Genomic DNA, 20,471 nt, shown 5'->3' on the forward strand with positions numbered 1-20,471 from the left:
CGTTGGCAGTAACAGTTTTGATTTTTAGGTTTCACTCTGTTTTCTCCTATATGGATACATGTATTTGGTACTCTAAATCAAACACGGTTTGTGCTAGCTCTTTGAAACTTGACACAATAAAGTAGTTCCAAGTTCTATCTCTATGGTTTGTTTCCTATTGATGTAGCCCTAAGCAGAGACTGGCGCAAATCACTTTCATGGAAAGGGATTGCCAAGCTTCCAAAAACTACGAGTTTCCTGAAATCTCAGCACACATTTTTTGACCCAATCTTGATGACACTTTCAGGTAATGATCAGTACCCCAATCCCACTTGGCTCACCAAATTTCGTTCTTCTAGGTTAAACCGTTCATTGGCAGTGACAGTTGTAATTTTTAGGTTTCACTCTGTTTTCTCCTTTATGGGTATATGTAGATGGAACTCTATATCAAACACGGTTTGTGCTAGCTCTTTGAAACTTGACACAATAAAGTAGTTCCAAGTTCTATCTCTATGGTTTGTTTCCTATTGATGTAGCCCTAAGCAGAGACTGGCGCACATCACTTTCATGGAAAGGGGTTGCCAAGCTTCCAAAAACTACGAGTTTCCTGAAATCTCAGCACACGTTTTTTCACCCAATGTTGATGACACTTTCAGGTAATGATCAGTACCCCAATCCCACTTGGCTCACCAAATGTCATTCTTCTAGGTTAAACCGTTCGTTGGCAGTAACATTTTTAATTTTTAGGTTTCACTCTGTTTTTTCCTATATGGGTATAAGTAGATGGAACTCTAAATCAAACACGGTTTGTGCTAGCTCTTTGAATCTTGACACAATAAAGTAGTTCCAAGTTCTATCTCTATGGTTTGTTTCCTATTGATGTAGCCCTAAGCAGAGACTTGCGCAAATCACTTTCATGGAAAGGGGTTTCCAATCTTCCAAAAAACTACGAGTTTCCTGAAATCTCAGCACACATTTTTTCACCCAATCTTAATGACACTTTCAGGTAATGATCAGTACCCCAATCCCACTTGGCTCACCAAATTTCGTTCTTCTAATTTCAACCGTTCGTTGGCAGTAACAGTTTTAATTTTTAGGTTTCACTCTGTTTTCTCCTATATGGATATGTGTAGATGGAACTCTAAATCAAACACGGTTTGTGCTAGCTCTTTGAAACTTGACACAATAAAGTAGTTCCAAGTTCTATCTCTATGGTTTGTTTCCTTTTGATGTAGCCCTAAGCAGAGACTTTCGCAAATGTCTTTCATGGAAAGGGGTTGCCAAGCTTCCAAAAACTACGAGTTTCCTGAAATCTCAGCACACATTTTCTGACCCAATCTTGATGACACTTTCAGGTAATGATCAGTACCCCAATCCCACTTGGCTCACCAAATTTCGTTCTTCTAGGTTAAACCGTTCGTTGGCAGTAACAGTTTTAATTTTTAGGTTTCACTCTGTTTTCTCCTATATGGATACATGTAGTTGGTACTCTAAATCAAACACGGTTTGTGCTAGCTCTTTGAAACTTGACACAATAAAGTATTTCCAAGTTTTATCTCTATGGTTTGTTTCCTATTGATGTAGCCCTAAGCAGACTGGCACAAATCACTTTCATGCTAAGGGGTTGCAAAGCTTCCAAAAAACTACGAGTTTCCTGAAATCTCAGCACACATTTTTTCAACCAATCTGGATGATACTTTCAGGTAATAATCAGTACCCCAATCCCACTTGGCTCCCCAAATTTCGTTCTTCTATGTTCAACCGTTCGTTGGCAGTAACAGTTTTGATTTTTAGGTTTCACTCTGTTTTCTCCTATATGGATACATGTATTTGGTACTCTAAATCAAACACGGTTTGTGCTAGCTCTTTGAAACTTGACACAATAAAGTAGTTCCAAGTTCTATCTCTATGGTTTGTTTCCTATTGATGTAGCCCTAAGCAGAGACTGGCGCAAATCACTTTCATGGAAAGGGGTTGCCAAGCTTCGAAAAAAACTACGAGTTTCCTGAAATCTCAGCACACATTTTTTCACCCAACCTGGATGATACTTTCAGGTAATGATCAGTACCCCAATCCCACTTGGCTTCCCAAATTTCGTTCTTCTAGTTTAAACCGTTCGTTGGCAGTAACATTTTTAATTTTTAGGTTTCACTCTGTTTTTTCCTATATGGGTATAAGTAGATGGAACTCTAAATCAAACACGGTTTGTGCTAGTTCTTTGAATCTTGACACAATAAAGTAGTTCCAAGTTTTATCTCTATGGTTTGTTTCCTATTGATGTAGCCCTAAGCAGAGACTGGCGCAAATCATTTTCATGGAAAGGGGTTGCCAATCTTCCAAAAACTACGAGTTTCCTGAAATCTCAGCACACGTTTTTTCACCCAATGTTGATCACACTTTCAGGTAATGATCAGTACCCCAATCCCACTTGGCTCACCAAATTTCGTTCTTCTAGGTTAAACCGTTCGTTGGCAGTAACAGTTTTAATTTTTAGGTTTCACTCTGTTTTCTCCTATATGGGTATATGTAGATGGAACTCTAAATCAAACGCGGTTTGTGCTAGGTCTTTGAAACTTGACACAATAAAGTAGTTCCAAGTTCTATATCTATGGTTTGTTTCCTATTGATGTAGCCCTAAGCAGAGACTTTCGCAAATCACTTTCATGGAAAGGGGTTGCCAAGCTTCGAAAAACATACGAGTTTCCTGAAATCTCAGCACACATTTTTTGACTCAATCTTGATGACAATTTCAGGTAATGATCAGTACCCCAATCCCACTTGGCTCACCAAATTTCGTTCTTCTAGGTTAAACCGTTCGTTGGCAGTAACAGTTTTAATTTTTAGGTTTCACTCTGTTTTCTCCTATATGGATACATGTAGTTGGTACTCTAAATCAAACACGGTTTGTGCTAGCTCTTTGAATCTTGACACAATAAAGTAGTTCCAAGTTCTATCTCTATGGTTTGTTTCCTATTGATGTAGCCCTAAGCAGAGACTTGCGCAAATCACTTTCATGGAAAGGGGTTTCCAATCTTCCAAAAAACTACGAGTTTCCTGAAATCTCAGCACACATTTTTTCACCCAATCTGGAAGATACTTTCAGGTAACGATCAGTACCCCAATCCCACTTGGCTCAGCAAATTTCGTTCTTCTATGTTCAACCGTTCGTTGGCAGTAACAGTTTTGATTTTTAGGTTTCACTCTGTTTTCTCCTATATGGATACATGTATTTGGTACTCTAAATCAAACACGGTTTGTGCTAGCTCTTTGAAACTTGACACAATAAAGTAGTTCCAAGTTCTATCTCTATGGTTTGTTTCCTATTGATGTAGCCCTAAGCAGAGACTGGCGCAAATCACTTTCATGGAAAGGGGTTGCCAAGCTTCCAAAAACTACGAGTTTCCTGAAATCTCAGCACACGTTTTTAACCCAATGTTGATCACACTTTCAGGTAATGATCAGTAACCCAATCCCACTTGGCTCACCAAATGTCGTTCTTCTAGGTTAAACCGTTCGTTGGCAGTAACAGTTTTAATTTTTAGGTTTCACTCTGTTTTCTCCTATATGGATACATGTAGTTGGTACTCTAAATCAAACATGGTTTGTGCTAGCTCTTTGAAACTTGACACAATAAAGTAGTTCCAAGTTCTATCTCTATGGTTTGTTTCCTATTGATGTAGCCCTAAGCAGAGACTGGCAGAAATCACTTTCATGGAAAGGGGTTGCCAAGCTTCGAAAAAAACTACGAGTTTCCTGAAATCTCAGCACACATTTTTTCACCCAACCTGGATGATACTTTCAGGTAATGATCAGTACCCCAATCCCACTTGGCTTCCCAAATTTCGTTCTTCTAGTTTAAACCGTTCGTTGGCAGTAACAGTTTTAATTTTTAGGTTTCACTCTGTTTTCTCCTATATGGGTATAAGTAGATGGAACTCTAAATCAAACACGGTGTGTGCTAGCTCTTTGAATCTTGACACAATAAAGTAGTTCCAAGTTCTATCTCTATGGTTTTTTTCCTATTGATGTAGCCCTAAGCAGAGACTTGCGCAAATCACTTTCATGGAAAGGGGTTTCCAATCTTCCAAAAAACTACGAGTTTCCTGAAATCTCAGCACACTTTTTTTCACCCAATCTTAATGACACTTTCAGGGTATGATCAGTACCCCAATCCCACTTGGCTCATCAAATTTCGTTCTTCTAAGTTCAACCGTTCGTTGGCAGTAACAGTTTTAATTTTTAGGTTTCACTCTATTTTCTCCTATATGGGTATGTGTAGATGGAACTCTAAATTAAACACGGTTTGTGCTAGCTCTTTGAAACTTGACACAATAAAGCAGTTCCAAGTTCTATCTCTATGGTTTGTTTCCTTTTGATGTAGCCCTAAGCAGAGACTTTCGCAAATGTCTTTCATGGAAAGGGGTTGCCAAGCTTCCAAAAACTACGAGTTTCCTGAAATCTCAGCACACATTTTCTGACCCAATCTTGATGACACTTTCAGGTAATGATCAGTACCCCAATCACACTTGGCTCTCCAAATTTCGTTCTTCTAGGTTAAACCGTTCGTTGGCAGTAACAGTTTTAATTTTTAGGTTTCACTCTGTTTTCTCTTATATGGATACATGTAGTTGGTACTCTAAATGAAACACGGTTTGTGCTAGCTCTTTGAAACTTGACACAATAAAGTAGTTCCAAGTTCTATCTCTATGGTTTGTTTCCTATTGATGTAGCCCTAAGCAGAGACTGGCGCAAATCACTTTCATGGAAAGGGGTTGCCAAGCTTCCAAAAACTACGAGTTTCCTGAAATCTCAGCACACGTTTTTTCACCCAATGTTGATCACACTTTCAGGTAATGGTCAGTACCCCAATCCCACTTGGCTCACCAAATTTCGTTCTTCTAGGTTAAACCGTTCGTTGGCAGTAACAGTTTTAATTTTTAGGTTTCACTCTGTTTTCTCCTATATGGGTATAAGTAGATGGAACTCTAAATCAAACACGGTTTGTGCTAGCTCTTTGAAATTTGACACAATAAAGTAGTTCCAAGTTCTATCTCTATGGTTTGTTTCCTATTGATGTAGCCCTAAGCAGAGACTGGCGCAAATCACTTTCATGGAAAGGGGTTGCCAAGCTTCCAAAAACTACGAGTTTCCTGAAATCTCAGCACACGTTTTTTCACCCAATGTTGATCACACTTTCAGGTAATGATCAGTACCCCAATCCCACTTGGCTCACCAAATTTCGTTCTTCTAGGTTAAACCGTTCGTTGGCAGTAACAGTTTTAATATTTAGGTTTCACTCTGTTTTCTCCTATATGGGTATATGTAGATGGAACTCTAAATCAAACGCGGATTGTGCTAACTCTTTGAACCTTGACACAATATAGTAGTTCCAAGTTCTATCTCTATGGTTTGTTTCCTATTGATGTAGCCCTAAGCAGAGACTTTCGCAAATGACTTTCATGGAAAGGGGTTGCCATCTTCGAAAAAAATACGAGTTTCCTGAAATCTCAGCACACATTTTTTGACCCAATCTTGATGACACTTTCAGGTAATGATCAGTACCCCAATCCCACTTGGCTCACCAAATTTCGTTCTTTTAGGTTAAACCGTTCGTTGGCAGTAACAGTTTTAATTTTTAGGTTTCACTCTGTTTTCTCCTATATGGATACATGTAGTTGTTACTCTAAATCAACCACGGTTTGTGCTAGCTCTGTGAAACTTGACACAATAAAGTAGTTCCAAGTTCTATCTCTATGGTTTGTTTCCTATTGATGTAGCCCTAAGCAGAGATTGGCAGAAATCACTTTCATGGAAAGGGGTTGCCAAGCTTCGAAAAAAACTCCGAGTTTCCTGAAATCTCAGCACACATTTTTTCACCCAACCTGGATGATACTTTCAGGTAATGATCAGTACCCCAATCCCAATTGGCTTCCCAAATTTCGTTCTTCTAGTTTAAACCGTTCGTTGGCAGTAACAGTTTCAATTTTTAGGTTTCACTCTGTTTTCTCCTATATGGATACATGTAGTTGGAACTCTAAATCAAACACGGTTTGTGCTAGCTCTTTGAAACTTGACACAATAAAGTAGTGCCAAGTTCTATCTCTATGGTTTGTTTCCTATTGATGTAGCCCTAAGCAGAGACTGGCGCAAATCACTTTCATGGAAAGGGGTTGCCAAGCTTCCAAAAACTACGAGTTTCCTGAAATCTCAGCACACGTTTTTTCACCCAATGTTGATCACACTTTCAGGTAATGAGCAGTACCCCAATCCAACTTGGCTCACCAAATGTCGTTCTTCTAGGTTAAACCGTTCGTTGGCAGTAACATTTTTAATTTTTAGGTTTCACTCTGTTTTTTCCTATATGGGTATAAGTAGATGGAACTCTAAATCAAACACGGTGTGTGCTAGCTCTTTGAATCTTGACACAATAAAGTAGTTCCAAGTTCTATCTCTATGGTTTTTTTCCTATTGATGTAGCCCTAAGCACAGACTTGCGCAAATCACTTTCATGGAAAGGGGTTTCCAATCTTCCAAAAAACTACGAGTTTCCTGAAATCTCAGCACACATTTTTTCACCCAATCTTAATGACACTTTCAGGTAATGATCAGTACCCCAATCCCACTTGGCTCACCAAATTTCGTTCTTCTAAGTTCATCCGTTCGTTGGCAGTAACAGTTTTAATTTTTAGGTTTCACTCTGTTTTCTCCTATATGGGTATGTGTAGATGGAACTCTAAATCAAACACGGTTTGTGCTAGCTCTTTGAAACTTGACACAATAAAGTAGTTCCAAGTTCTATCTCTAGGGTTTGTTTCCATTTGATGTAGCCCTAAGCAGAGACTTTCGCAAATATCTTTCATGGAAAGGGGTTGCCAAGCTTCCAAAAACTACGAGTTTCCTGAAATCTCAGCACACATTTTCTGACCCAATCTTGATGACACTTTCAGGTAATGATCAGTACCCCAATCCCACTTGGCTCTCCAGATTTCGTTCTTCTAGGTTAAACCGTTCGTTGGCAGTAACAGTTTTAATTTTTAGATTTCACTCTGTTTTCTCTTATAGGGATACATGTAGTTGGTACTCTAAATGAAACACGGTTTGTGCTAGCTCTTTGAAACTTGACACAATAAAGTAGTTCCAAGTTCTATCTCTATGGTTTGTTTCCTATTGATGTAGCCCTAAGCAGAGACTGGCGCAAATCACTTTCATGGAAAGGGGTTGCCAAGCTTCCAAAAACTACGAGTTTCCTGAAATCTCAGCACACGTTTTTTCACCCAATGTTGATCACACTTTCAGGTAATGATGAGTACCCCAATCCCACTTGGCTCACCAAATTTCGTTCTTCTAGGTTAATCCATTCGTTGGCAGTAACAGTTTTAATTTTTAGGTTTCACTCTGTTTTCTCCTATATGGGTATATGTAGATGGAACTCTAAATCAAACGCGGATTGTGCTAACTCTTTGAACCTTGACACAATAAAGTAGTTCCAATTTCTATCTCTATGGTTTGTTTCCTATTGATGTAGCCCTAAGCAGAGACTTTCGCAAATGACTTTCATGGAAAGGGGTTGCCAAGCTTCGAAAAAAATACGAGTTTCCTGAAATATCAGCACACATTTTTTGACCCAATCTTGATGACACTTTCAGGAAATGATCAGTACCCCAATCCCACTTGGCTCACCAAATTTCGTTCTTCTAAAATAAACCGTTTGTTGGCAGTAACAGTTTTAATTTTTAGATTTCACTCTGTTTTCTTCTATATGGATACATGTAGTTGGTACTCTAAATCAAACACTGTTTGTGCTAGCTCTTTGAAACTTGACACAATAAAGTAGTTCCAAGTTCTATCTCTATGGTTTGTTTCCTATTGATGTAGCCCTAAGCAGAGACTGGCAGAAATCACTTTCATGGAAATGTGTTGCCAAGCTTCCAAAAAACTACGAGTTTCCTGAAATCTCAGCACACATTTTTTCACCCAATCTGGATGATACTTTCAGGTAATGATCAGTACCCCAATCCCACTTGGCTCCCCAAATTTCGTTCTTCTACGTTAAATGGTTCGTTGGCAGTAACAGTTTTAATTTTTAGGTTTCAGAGTGTTTTCTCCTATATGGATACATGTAGTTGGTACTCTAAATCAAACACGGTTTGTGCTAGCTCTTTGAAACTTGACACAATAAAGTAGTTCCAAGTTCTATCTCTATGGTTTGTTTCCTATTGATGTAGCCCTAAGCAGAGACTGGCGCAAATCACTTTCATGGAATGGGGGTTGCCAAGCTTCCAAAAACTACGAGTTTCCTGAAATCTCAGCACACGTTTTTTCACCCAATGTTGAACACACATTCAGGTAATGATCAGTACCCCAATCCCACTTGGCTCACCAAATTTCGTCCTTCTAGGTTAAACCGTTCGTTGGCAGTAACAGTTTTAATTTTTAGGTTTCACTCTGTTTTCTCCTATATGGCTATATGTAGATGGAACTCTAAATCAAACGCGGTTTGTGCTAGCTCTTTGAAACTTGACACAATAAAGTAGTTCCAAGTTCTATCTCTATGGTTTGTTTCCTATTGATGTAGCCCTAAGCAGAGACTTTCGCAAATGACTTTCATGGAAAGGGGTTGCCAAGCTTCGAAAAAAATACGAGTTTCTTGAAATCTCAGCACACATTTTTTCAACCAATCTGGATGATACTTTCAGATAATGATCAGTACCCCAATCCCACTTGGCTCACCAAATTTCGTTCTTCTAGGTTAAACCGTTCGTTGGCAGTAACAGTTTTAATTTTTAGGTTTCACTCTGTTTTCTCCTATATGGCTATATGTAGATGGAACTCTAAATCAAACACGGTTTGTGCTAGCTCTTTGAAAATTGACACAATAATGTAGTTCTATGTTTTATCTCTATGGTTTGTTTCCTATTGATGTAGCCCTAAGCAGAGACTGGCGCAAATCACTTTCATGGAAAGGGGTTGCCAAGCTTTCAAAAACTATGAGTTTCCTGAAATCTCAGCACACATTTTTTCAACCAATCTGGATGATACTTTCAGGTAATGATCAATACCCGAATCCCACTTAGCTCCCCAAATTTCGTTCTTCTAGGTTAAACTGTTCGTAAGCATTAACAGTTTTAATTTTAGGTTTCACTCTGTATTCTCCTATATGGGTATATGTAGATGGAACTCTAAATCAAACACGGCTTGTGCTAGCTCTTTGAAACTTGACACAATAAAGTAGTTCCAAGTTCTATATCTATGGTTTGTTTCCTATTGATGTAGCCCGAAGCAGAGACCGGCGCAAATCACTTTCATGGAAAGGGGTTGCCAAGCTTCCAAAAACTACGAGTTTCCTGAAATCTCAGCACACGTTTTTTCACCCAATCTTGATGACACTTTCAGGTAATGATCAGTACCCCAATCCCACTTGGCTCACCAAATTTGGTTCTTCTAGGTTAAACCGTTCGATGGCAGCAACAGTTTTAATTTTTAGGTTTCACAAAGTTTTCTCCTTTATGGGTATATGTAGATGGAACTCTAAATCAAACACGGTGTGTGCTAGCTCTTTGAAACATGACACAATAAAGTAGTTCCAAGTTCTATCTCTATGGTTTGGTTCCTATTCATGTAGCCCTAAGCAGAGACTGGCGCAAATCTCTTAAATGGAAAGGGGTTGCCAAGCTTCCAAATACTACGAGTTACCTGAAATATCAGCACACGTTTCTTCACCCAATCTTGATGACACTTTCAGGTAATGATCAGTACCCCAATCCCACTTGGCTCACCAAATTTCGTTCTTCTAGGTTAAACCGTTCGTTGGCAGTAACAGTTTTAATTTTTATGTTTCACTCTGTTTTCTCCTATATGGCTATAAGTAGATGGAACTGTAAATCAAACACGGTGTGTGCAAGCTCTTTGAAACATGACACAATAAAGTAGTTCCAAGTTCTATCTCTATGGTTTGTTTCCTATTGATGTAGCCCTAAGCAGAGACCGGCTCAAATCACTTTCATGTAAAGGGGTTGCCAAGCTTCCAAAAACTACGAGTTTCCTGATATCTCCGCACACGTTTTTTCACCCAATCTTGATGACACTTTCAGGTAATGATCAGTACCCCAATCCCATTTGGCTCACCAAATTTTGTTCTTCTAGGTTAAACCGTTCGTTGGCAGTAACAGTTTTAAATTTAGGTTTCACTCTGTTTTCTCCTATATGGATACATGTAGTGGGAACTCTAAATCAAACACGGTTTGTGCTAGCTCTTTGAAACTTGACACAATAAAGTACTTCAAAGTTCTATCTCTATGGTTTGTTTCCTATTGATGTAGCCCTAAGAAGAGACTGGAGCAAATCACTTTCATGGAAAGGGGTTGCCAAGCTTCCAAAAAACTACGAGTTTCCTGAAATCTCAGCAAACATTTTTTCACCCAAACTTGATGACACTTTCAGGTAATGATCAGTAACCCAGTCCCACTTGGCTCACCAAATTTCGTTCTTCTAGGTTAAACCGTTCATTGGCAGTAACAGTTTTATTTTTTAGGTTTCACTCTGATTTCTCCTATATGGATACATGTATTTGGAACTCTAAATCAAACACGGTTTGTGCTAGCTCTTTGAAACTTGACACAATAATGTAGTTCTAAGTTCTATCTCTATGGTTTGTTTCCTATTGATGTAGCCCTAAGCAGAGAACGGCGCAAATCACTTTCATGGAAAGGGGTTGCCAAGCTTCCAAAAACTACGAGTTTCCTGAAATCTCAGCACACATTTTTTCACCCAATCTTGATGACACTTTCAGGTAATGATCAGAACCCCAATCCCACTTGGCTCACCAAATTTCCTTCTTCTAGGTTAAACCGTTCATTTGCAGTAACAGTTTTAATTTTTAGGTTTCACTCTGTTTTCTCCTATATGGGTATATGTAGATGGAACTCTAAATCAAACACGGTGTGTGCTAGCTCTTTGAAACTTGACACAATAAAGTAGTTCCAAGTTCTATCTCTATGGTTTGTTTCCTATTAATGTAGCCCTAAGCAGAGACCGGCCCAAATCACTTTCATGGAAAGGGGTTGCCAAGCTTCCAAAAACTACGAGTTTCCTGAAATCTCAGCACACTTTTTTTCAACCAAACTTTATGACACTTTCAGGTAATGATCAGTAGCCCAATCCCACTTGGCTCACCAAATTTCGTTCTTCTAGGTTAAACCGTTCATTGGCAGTAACAGTTTTAATTTTTAGGTTTTACTCTGTTTTCTCCTTTATGTGTATATGTAGATGGAACTCTAAATCAAACACGGTGTATGCTAGCTCTTTGAAACTTGACACAATAAAGCAGTTCCATGTTCTATCTCTATGGTTTGTTTCCTATTGATGTAGCCCGAAGCAGAGACTGGCGCAAATCTCTTACATGGAATGGGGTTGCCAAGCTTCCAAAAACTACGAGTTTGCTGAAATCTCAGCAGACATTTTTTCACCCAATCTTGATGACACTTTCAGGTAATGATCAGTACCCCAATCCCACTTGGCTCACCAAATTTCGTTCTTCTAAATTAAACATTCGTTGGCAGTAACGGTTTTAATTTTTAGGTTTCATTCTGTTTTCTCCTATATGGATACATGTAGTTGGTACTCTAAATCAAACATGGTTTGTTCTAGCTCTTTGAAATTTGACACAATAAAGTAGTTCCAAGTTCTATCTCTATGGTTTGTTTCCTATTGATGTAGCCCTAAGCAGAGACTGGCGCAAATCACTTTTATGGAAATGGGTTGCCAAGCTTCCAAAAAACTACGAGTTTCCTGAAATCTCAGCATACGTTTTTTGCCCAATCTTGATGACACTATCAGGTAATTATCAGTACCCCAATCCCACTTGGCTCACCAAATTTCGTTCTTCTAGGTTAAACCGTTCGTTGGCAGTAACAGTTTTAATTTTTAGGTTTCACTCTGTTTTTTCCTATATGGGTATATGTTGATGGAACTCTAAATCAAACACGGTTTGTGCTAGCTCTTTGAAACATGACACAATAAAATAGTTCCAAGTTCTATCTCTATGGTTTGTTTCCTATTTATGTAGCCCTACGCAGAGACCGGCTCAAATCACTTTCATGTAAAGGGGTTGCCAAGCTTCCAAAAACTACGAGTTTCCTGATATCTCCGCACACGTTTTTTCACCCAATCTTGATGACACTTTCAGGTAATGATCAGTACCCCAATCCCATTTGGCTCACCAAATTTTGTTCTTCTAGGTTAAACCGTTCGTTGGCAGTAACAGTTTTAAATTTAGGTTTCACTCTGTTTTCTCCTATATGGATACATGTAGTGGGAACTCTAAATCAAACACGGTTTGTGCTAGCTCTTTGAAACTTGACACAATAAAGTACTTCAAAGTTCTATCTCTATGGTTTGTTTCCTATTGATGTAGCCCTAAGAAGAGACTGGAGCAAATCACTTTCATGGAAAGGGGTTGCCAAGCTTCCAAAAAACTACGAGTTTCCTGAAATCTCAGCAAACATTTTTTCACCCAAACTTGATGACACTTTCAGGTAATGATCAGTAACCCAGTCCCACTTGGCTCACCAAATTTCGTTCTTCTAGGTTAAACCGTTCATTGGCAGTAACAGTTTTATTTTTTAGGTTTCACTCTGTTTTCTCCTATATGGATACATGTATTTGGAACTCTAAATCAAACACGGTTTGTGCTAGCTCTTTGAAACTTGACACAATAATGTAGTTCTAAGTTCTATCTCTATGGTTTGTTTCCTATTGAGGTAGCCCTAAGCAGAGAACGGCGCAAATCACTTTCATGGAAAGGGGTTGCCAAGCTTCCAAAAACTACGAGTTTCCTGAAATCTCAGCACACATTTTTTCACCCAATCTTGATGACACTTTCAGGTAATGATCAGAACCCCAATCCCACTTGGCTCACCAAATTTCCTTCTTCTAGGTTAAACCGTTCATTTGCAGTAACAGTTTTAATTTTTAGGTTTCACTCTGTTTTCTCCTATATGGGTATATGTAGATGGAACTCTAAATCAAACACGGTGTGTGCTAGCTCTTTGAAACTTGACACAATAAAGTAGTTCCAAGTTCTATCTCTATGGTTTGTTTCCTATTAATGTAGCCCTAAGCAGAGACCGGCCCAAATCACTTTCATGGAAAGGGGTTGCCAAGCTTCCAAAAACTACGAGTTTCCTGAAATCTCAGCACACTTTTTTTCAACCAAACTTTATGACACTTTCAGGTAATGATCAGTAGCCCAATCCCACTTGGCTCACCAAATTTCGTTCTTCTAGGTTAAACCGTTCATTGGCAGTAACAGTTTTAATTTTTAGGTTTTACTCTGTTTTCTCCTTTATGTGTATATGTAGATGGAACTCTAAATCAAACACGGTGTATGCTAGCTCTTTGAAACTTGACACAATAAAGCAGTTCCATGTTCTATCTCTATGGTTTGTTTCCTATTGATGTAGCCCGAAGCAGAGACTGGCGCAAATCTCTTACATGGAATGGGGTTGCCAAGCTTCCAAAAACTACGAGTTTGCTGAAATCTCAGCAGACATTTTTTCACCCAATCTTGATGACACTTTCAGGTAATGATCAGTACCCCAATCCCACTTGGCTCACCAAATTTCGTTCTTCTAAATTAAACATTCGTTGGCAGTAACGGTTTTAATTTTTAGGTTTCATTCTGTTTTCTCCTATATGGATACATGTAGTTGGTACTCTAAATCAAACATGGTTTGTTCTAGCTCTTTGAAATTTGACACAATAAAGTAGTTCCAAGTTCTATCTCTATGGTTTGTTTCCTATTGATGTAGCCCTAAGCAGAGACTGGCGCAAATCACTTTTATGGAAATGGGTTGCCAAGCTTCCAAAAAACTACGAGTTTCCTGAAATCTCAGCATACGTTTTTTGCCCAATCTTGATGACACTATCAGGTAATTATCAGTACCCCAATCCCACTTGGCTCACCAAATTTCGTTCTTCTAGGTTAAACCGTTCGTTGGCAGTAACAGTTTTAATTTTTAGGTTTCACTCTGTTTTTTCCTATATGGGTATATGTTGATGGAACTCTAAATCAAACACGGTTTGTGCTAGCTCTTTGAAACATGACACAATAAAATAGTTCCAAGTTCTATCTCTATGGTTTGTTTCCTATTGATGTAGCCCTAAGCAGAGACTGTGCAAATCACTTTCATGGAAAGGGGTTGCCAAGCCTCTAAAAAACTACGAGATTCTTGAAATCTCAGCACCCATTTTTTCAACCAATCTGGATGATACTTTCAGGTAATGATCAGTACCCAAATCCCACTTGGCTCACCAAATTTCGTTCTTCTAGGTTAAACCGTTCGTTGGCAGTAACAGTTTTAACTTTTAGGTTTCACACTGTTTTCTCCTTTATGGGTATATGTAGATGGAACTCTAAATCAAACACGGTGTGTGCTAGCTGTTTGAAACATGACACAATAAAGTAGTTCCAAGTTCTATCTCTATGGTTTGGTTCCTATTGATGTAGCCCTAAACAGAGACTGGCGCAAATCTCTTATATGGAAAGGGGTTGCCAAGCTTCCAAATACTACGAGTTACCTGAAATATCAGCACAGGTTTTTCACCCAATCTTGATGACACTTTCAGGTAATGATCAGTACCCCAATCCCACTTGGCTCACTTAATTTCGTTCTTTTAGGTTAAACCGTTCGTTGGCAGTAACAGTTTTAATTTTTATGATTCACTCTGTTTTCTCCTATATGGGTATAAGTAGATGGAACTCTAAATCAAACACGGTGTGTGCTAGCTCTTTGAAACATGACACAATAAAGTAGTTCCAAGTTCTATCTCTATGGTTTGTTTCCTATTGATGTAGCCCTAAGCACAGACTGGCGCAAATCACTTTCATGGAAAGGGGTTGCCAAGCTTCCAAAAACTACGAGTTTCCTGAAATCTCAGCACATGTTTTTTCACCAAATGTTGATCACACTTTCAGGTAATGATCCGTATCCCAATCCCACTTGGCTCCCCAAATTTCGTTCTTCTAGGTTAAACCATTCGTTGGCAGTAACAGTTTTAATTTTTAGGTTTCACTCTGTTTTCCCCTATATGGATACATGTATTTGGAACTCTAAATCAAACACGTTTTGTGCTAGGTCTTTGAAACTTGACACAATAAAGTAGTTCCAAGTTCTATCTCTATGGTTTGTTTCCTATTGATGTAGCCCTAAGCAGAGACTGGTGCAAATCACTCTCATGGAAAAGGGTTGCCAAGCTACAAAAAAACTATGAGTTTCCTGAAATCTCAGCACACAATTTTTGACCCAATCTTTATGACACTTTCAGGTAATGATCAGTACCCCAATCCCACTTGGCTCACCAAATTTCGTTCTTCTTGATTAAACCGTTTGTTGGAAGTAACAGTTTTAATTTTCAGGTTTCACTCTGTTTTCTCCTATATGGGTATATGTAGATGGAACTTTAAATCAAACAAAGTTTGTGCTAGCTCTTTGAAACTTGACACAATAAAGTAGTTCCAAGTTCTATCTCTACGGTTTGTTTCCTATTGATGTAGCCCTACGCAGAGACTGGCGCAAATGACATTCATGGAAAGGGGTTTCCAAGCTTCCAAAAAACTACGAGTTTCCTGAAATTTCAGCACACATTTTTTGACCCAATTTGATGACACTTTCAGGTAATGATACGTACCCCAATCCCACTTGGCTCACCAAATTTGTTTTTCTAGGCTAAACCATTCGTTGGCAGTAACAGTTTTAATTTTTAGGTTTCACTCTGTTTTCTCCTTTATGGGTATATGTAGATGGAACTCTAAATCAAACACGGTTTGTGCTAGCTCTTTGAAACTTGACACAATTAAGTAGTTCCAAGTTCTATCTCTATGGTTTGTTTCCTATTGATGTAGCCCTAAGCAGAGACTGGCGCAAATCACTTTCATGGAAAGGGGTTGCCAAGCTTCCAAAAACTACGAGTTTCCTGACATCTCAGCACACGTTTTTTCACCCAATATTGATCACACTTTCAGGTAATGATCAGTACCCCAATCCCACTTGGCTCCCCAAATTTCGTTCTTCTAGGTTAAACCGTTCGTTGGCAGTAACATTTTTAATTTTTAGGTTTCACTCTGTTTTCTCCTATATGGGTATATGTAGATGGAACTCTAAATCAAACACGGTTTGTGCTAGCTCTTTGAAACTTGACACAATAAAGTAGTTCCAAGTTCTATCTCTATGGTTTGTTTCCTATTGATGTAGCCCTAAGCAGGGACTGGCGCAAATCACTTACATGGAAAGGGGTTTCCAAGCTTCCAAAAACTACGAGTTTCCTTAAATCTCAGCACACGTTTTTTCACCCAATCTTGATGACACTTTCAGGTAATGATCAGTACCCCAATCCCACTGGGCTCACCAAATTTGTTCTTCTAGGCTAAACCATTCGTTGGCAGTAACAGTTTTAATTTTTAGGTTTCACTCTGTTTTCTCCTTTATGGGTATATGTAGATGGAACTCTAAATCAAACATGGTTTGTGCTACCTCTTTGAAACTTGACACAATAAAGTAGTTCCAAGTTCTATCTCTATGGTTTGTTTTTTTTTTTTTTTTTTTTTTGATGTAGCCCTAAGCAGAGACTTTCACAAATGACATTCATGGAAAGGGGTTGCCAAGCTTCCAAAAATCTACGAGTTTTCTGAAATCTCAGCACACATTTTTTCACCCAATCGGGATGATACTTTCAGGTAATGATCAATACACCAATCCCACTTGGCTCCCCAAATTTCGATCTTCTATGTTAAACCGTTCATTGGCAGTAACAGTTTTAATTTTTAGGTTTTACTCTGTTTTCTCTTATATGGATACATGTAGTTGGTACTCTAAATCAAACACGGTTTGTGCTAGCTTTTGAAACTTGACAGAATAAAGTAGTTCCAAGTTCTATCACTATGGTTTGTTTCCTATTGATGTAGCCCTAAGCAGAGACCGGCGCAAATCACTTTTATGGAAAGGGGTTGCCAAGCTTCCAAAAACTACGAGTTTCCTTAAATCTCAGCACACGTTTTTTCACCCAATCTTGATGACACTTTCAGGTAATGATCAGTACCCCAATCCCACTTGGCTCACCAAATTTGTTCTTCTAGGCTAAACCATTCGTTGGCAGTAACAGTTTTAATTTTTCGATTTTACTCTGTTCTCTCCTTTATGGGTATATGTAGATGGAACTCTAAATCAAACACGGTTTGTGCTAGCTCTTTGAAACTTGACACAATTAAGTAGTTCCAAGTTCTATCTCTATGGTTTGTTTCCTATTCATGTAGCCCTAAGCAGAGACTGGCGCAAATCACTTTCATGGAAAGGGGTTGCCAAGCTTCTAAAAACTACGAGTTTCCTGACATCTCAGCACACGTTTTTTCACCAAATATTGATCACACTTTCAGGTAATGATCAGTACCCCAATCCCACTTGGCCCCCAAATTTCGTTCTTCTAGGTTAAACCGTTCCTTGGCAGTAACATTTTTAATTTTTAGGTTTCACTCTGTTTTCTCCTATATGGGTATATGTAGATGGAACTCTAAATCAAACACGGTTTGTGCTAGCTCTTTGAAACTTGACACAATAAAGTAGTTCCAAGTTCTATCTCTATGGTTTGTTTCCTATTGATGTAGCCCTAAGCAGAGACTGGCGCAAATCACTTACATGGAAAGGGGTTTCCAAGCTTCCAAAAACTACGAGTTTCCTTAAATCTCAGCACACGTTTTTTCACCCAATCTTGATGACACTTTCAGGTAATGATCAGTACCCAATCCCACTTGGCTCACCAAATTTGTTCTTCTAGGCTAAACCATTCGTTGGCAGTAACAGTTTTAATTTTTAGGTTTCACTCTGTTTTCTCCTTTATGGGTATATGTAGATGGAACTCTAAATCAAACACGGTTTGTGCTACCTCTTTGAAACTTGACACAATAAAGTAATTCCAAGTTCTATCTCTATGGTTTGTTTTTTTTTTTTTGATGTAGCCCTAAGCAGAGACTGGCGCAAATCACTTTCATGGAAAGGGGTTGCCAAGCTTCCAAAAAACTACGAGTTTCCTGAAATCTCAGCACACATTTTTTCACCCAATCGGGATGATACTTTCAGGTAATGATCAATACACCAATCCCACTTGGCTCCCCAAATTTCGATCTTCTATGTTAAACCATTCGTTGGCAGTAACAGTTTTAATTTTTAGGTTTCACTCTGTTTTCTCCTATATGGTACATGTAGTTATAACTCTAAATCAAACACGGTTTGTGCTAGCTCTTTGAAACTTGACACAATAAAGTAGTTCCAAGTTCTATCTCTATGGTTTATTTCCTATTGATGTAGCCCTTGCAGAGACTGGCGCAAATCACTATCATGGAAAGGGGTTGCCAAGCTTCCAAAAAACTACAAGTTTCCTGAAATCTCAGCACACATTTTTTGACCCAATCTTGATGACACTTTCAGGTAATGATCAGTACCCCAATCCCACTTGGCTCACCAACTTTCGTTCTTCTAGGTTAAACCGTTCGTTGGCAGTAAAAGTTTTAATTTTTAGGTTTCACTCTATTTTCTCCTATATGGATAAATTTAGTTGGTACTCTAAATCAAGCACGGTTTGTGCTAGCTCTTTGAAACTTGACACAATAAAGTAGTCCCAAGTTCTATCTCTATGGTTTGTTTCTTATTGATGTAGCCCTAAGCAGAGACTGGCGCAAATCACTTTCATGGAAAGGGGTTGCCAAGCTTCCAAAAACTACGAGTTTCCTGAAATCTCAGCACATGTTTTTTCACCAAAAGTTGATCACACTTTCAGGTAATGATCAGTACCCCAATCCCACTTGGCTCCCCAAATTTCGTTCTTCTAGGTTCAACCGTTCGTTGGCAGTAACAGTTTTAATTTTTAGGTTTCACTCTGTTTTCCCCTATATGAATACATGTAGTTGGAACTCTAAATCAAACACGGTTTGTGCTAGCTCTTTGAAACTTGACACAATAATGTAGTTCCAAGTTCTATCTCTATGGTTTGTTTCCTATTGATGTAGCCCTAAGCAGAGACTGGTGCAAATCACTCTCATGGAAAAGGGTTGCCAAGCTACAAAAAAACTACGAGTTTCCTGAAATCTCAGCACACAATTTTTGACCCAATCTTTTTGACACTTTCAGGTAATGATCAGTACCCCAATCCCACTTGGCTCAACAAATTTCGTTCTTCTAGGTTAAACCGTTCGTTGGCAGTAACAGTTTTAATTTTTAGGTTTCACTCTGTTTTCTCCTATATGGGTATATGTAGATGGAACTCTAAATCAAACACGGTGTGTGCTAGCTCTTTGAAACTTGACACAATAAAGTAGTTCCAAGTTCTATCTCTATGGTTTGTTTCCTATTAATGTAGCCCTAAGCAGAGACCGGCCCAAATCACTTTCATGGAAAGGGGTTGCCAAGCTTCCAAAAACTACGAGTTTCCTGAAATCTCAGCACACTTTTTTTCAACCAAACTTTATGACACTTTCAGGTAATGATCAGTAGCCCAATCCCACTTGGCTCACCAAATTTCGTTCTTCTAGGTTAAACCGTTCATTGGCAGTAACAGTTTTAATTTTTAGGTTTTACTCTGTTTTCTCCTTTATGTGTATATGTAGATGGAACTCTAAATCAAACACGGTGTATGCTAGCTCTTTGAAACTTGACACAATAAAGCAGTTCCATGTTCTATCTCTATGGTTTGTTTCCTATTGATGTAGCCCGAAGCAGAGACTGGCGCAAATCTCTTACATGGAATGGGGTTGCCAAGCTTCCAAAAACTACGAGTTTGCTGAAATCTCAGCAGACATTTTTTCACCCAATCTTGATGACACTTTCAGGTAATGATCAGTACCCCAATCCCACTTGGCTCACCAAATTTCGTTCTTCTAAATTAAACATTCGTTGGCAGTAACGGTTTTAATTTTTAGGTTTCATTCTGTTTTCTCCTATATGGATACATGTAGTTGGTACTCTAAATCAAACATGGTTTGTTCTAGCTCTTTGAAATTTGACACAATAAAGTAGTTCCAAGTTCTATCTCTATGGTTTGTTTCCTATTGATGTAGCCCTAAGCAGAGACTGGCGCAAATCACTTTTATGGAAATGGGTTGCCAAGCTTCCAAAAAACTACGAGTTTCCTGAAATCTCAGCATACGTTTTTTGCCCAATCTTGATGACACTATCAGGTAATTATCAGTACCCCAATCCCACTTGGCTCACCAAATTTCGTTCTTCTAGGTTAAACCGTTCGTTGGCAGTAACAGTTTTAATTTTTAGGTTTCACTCTGTTTTTTCCTATATGGGTATATGTTGATGGAACTCTAAATCAAACACGGTTTGTGCTAGCTCTTTGAAACATGACACAATAAAATAGTTCCAAGTTCTATCTCTATGGTTTGTTTCCTATTGATGTAGCCCTAAGCAGAGACTGTGCAAATCACTTTCATGGAAAGGGGT

Source organism: Spermophilus citellus (assembly GCF_964194105.1).
Source record: "Spermophilus citellus genome assembly, chromosome: 9".
NCBI classification, from domain to species: domain Eukaryota; kingdom Metazoa; phylum Chordata; class Mammalia; order Rodentia; family Sciuridae; genus Spermophilus; species Spermophilus citellus.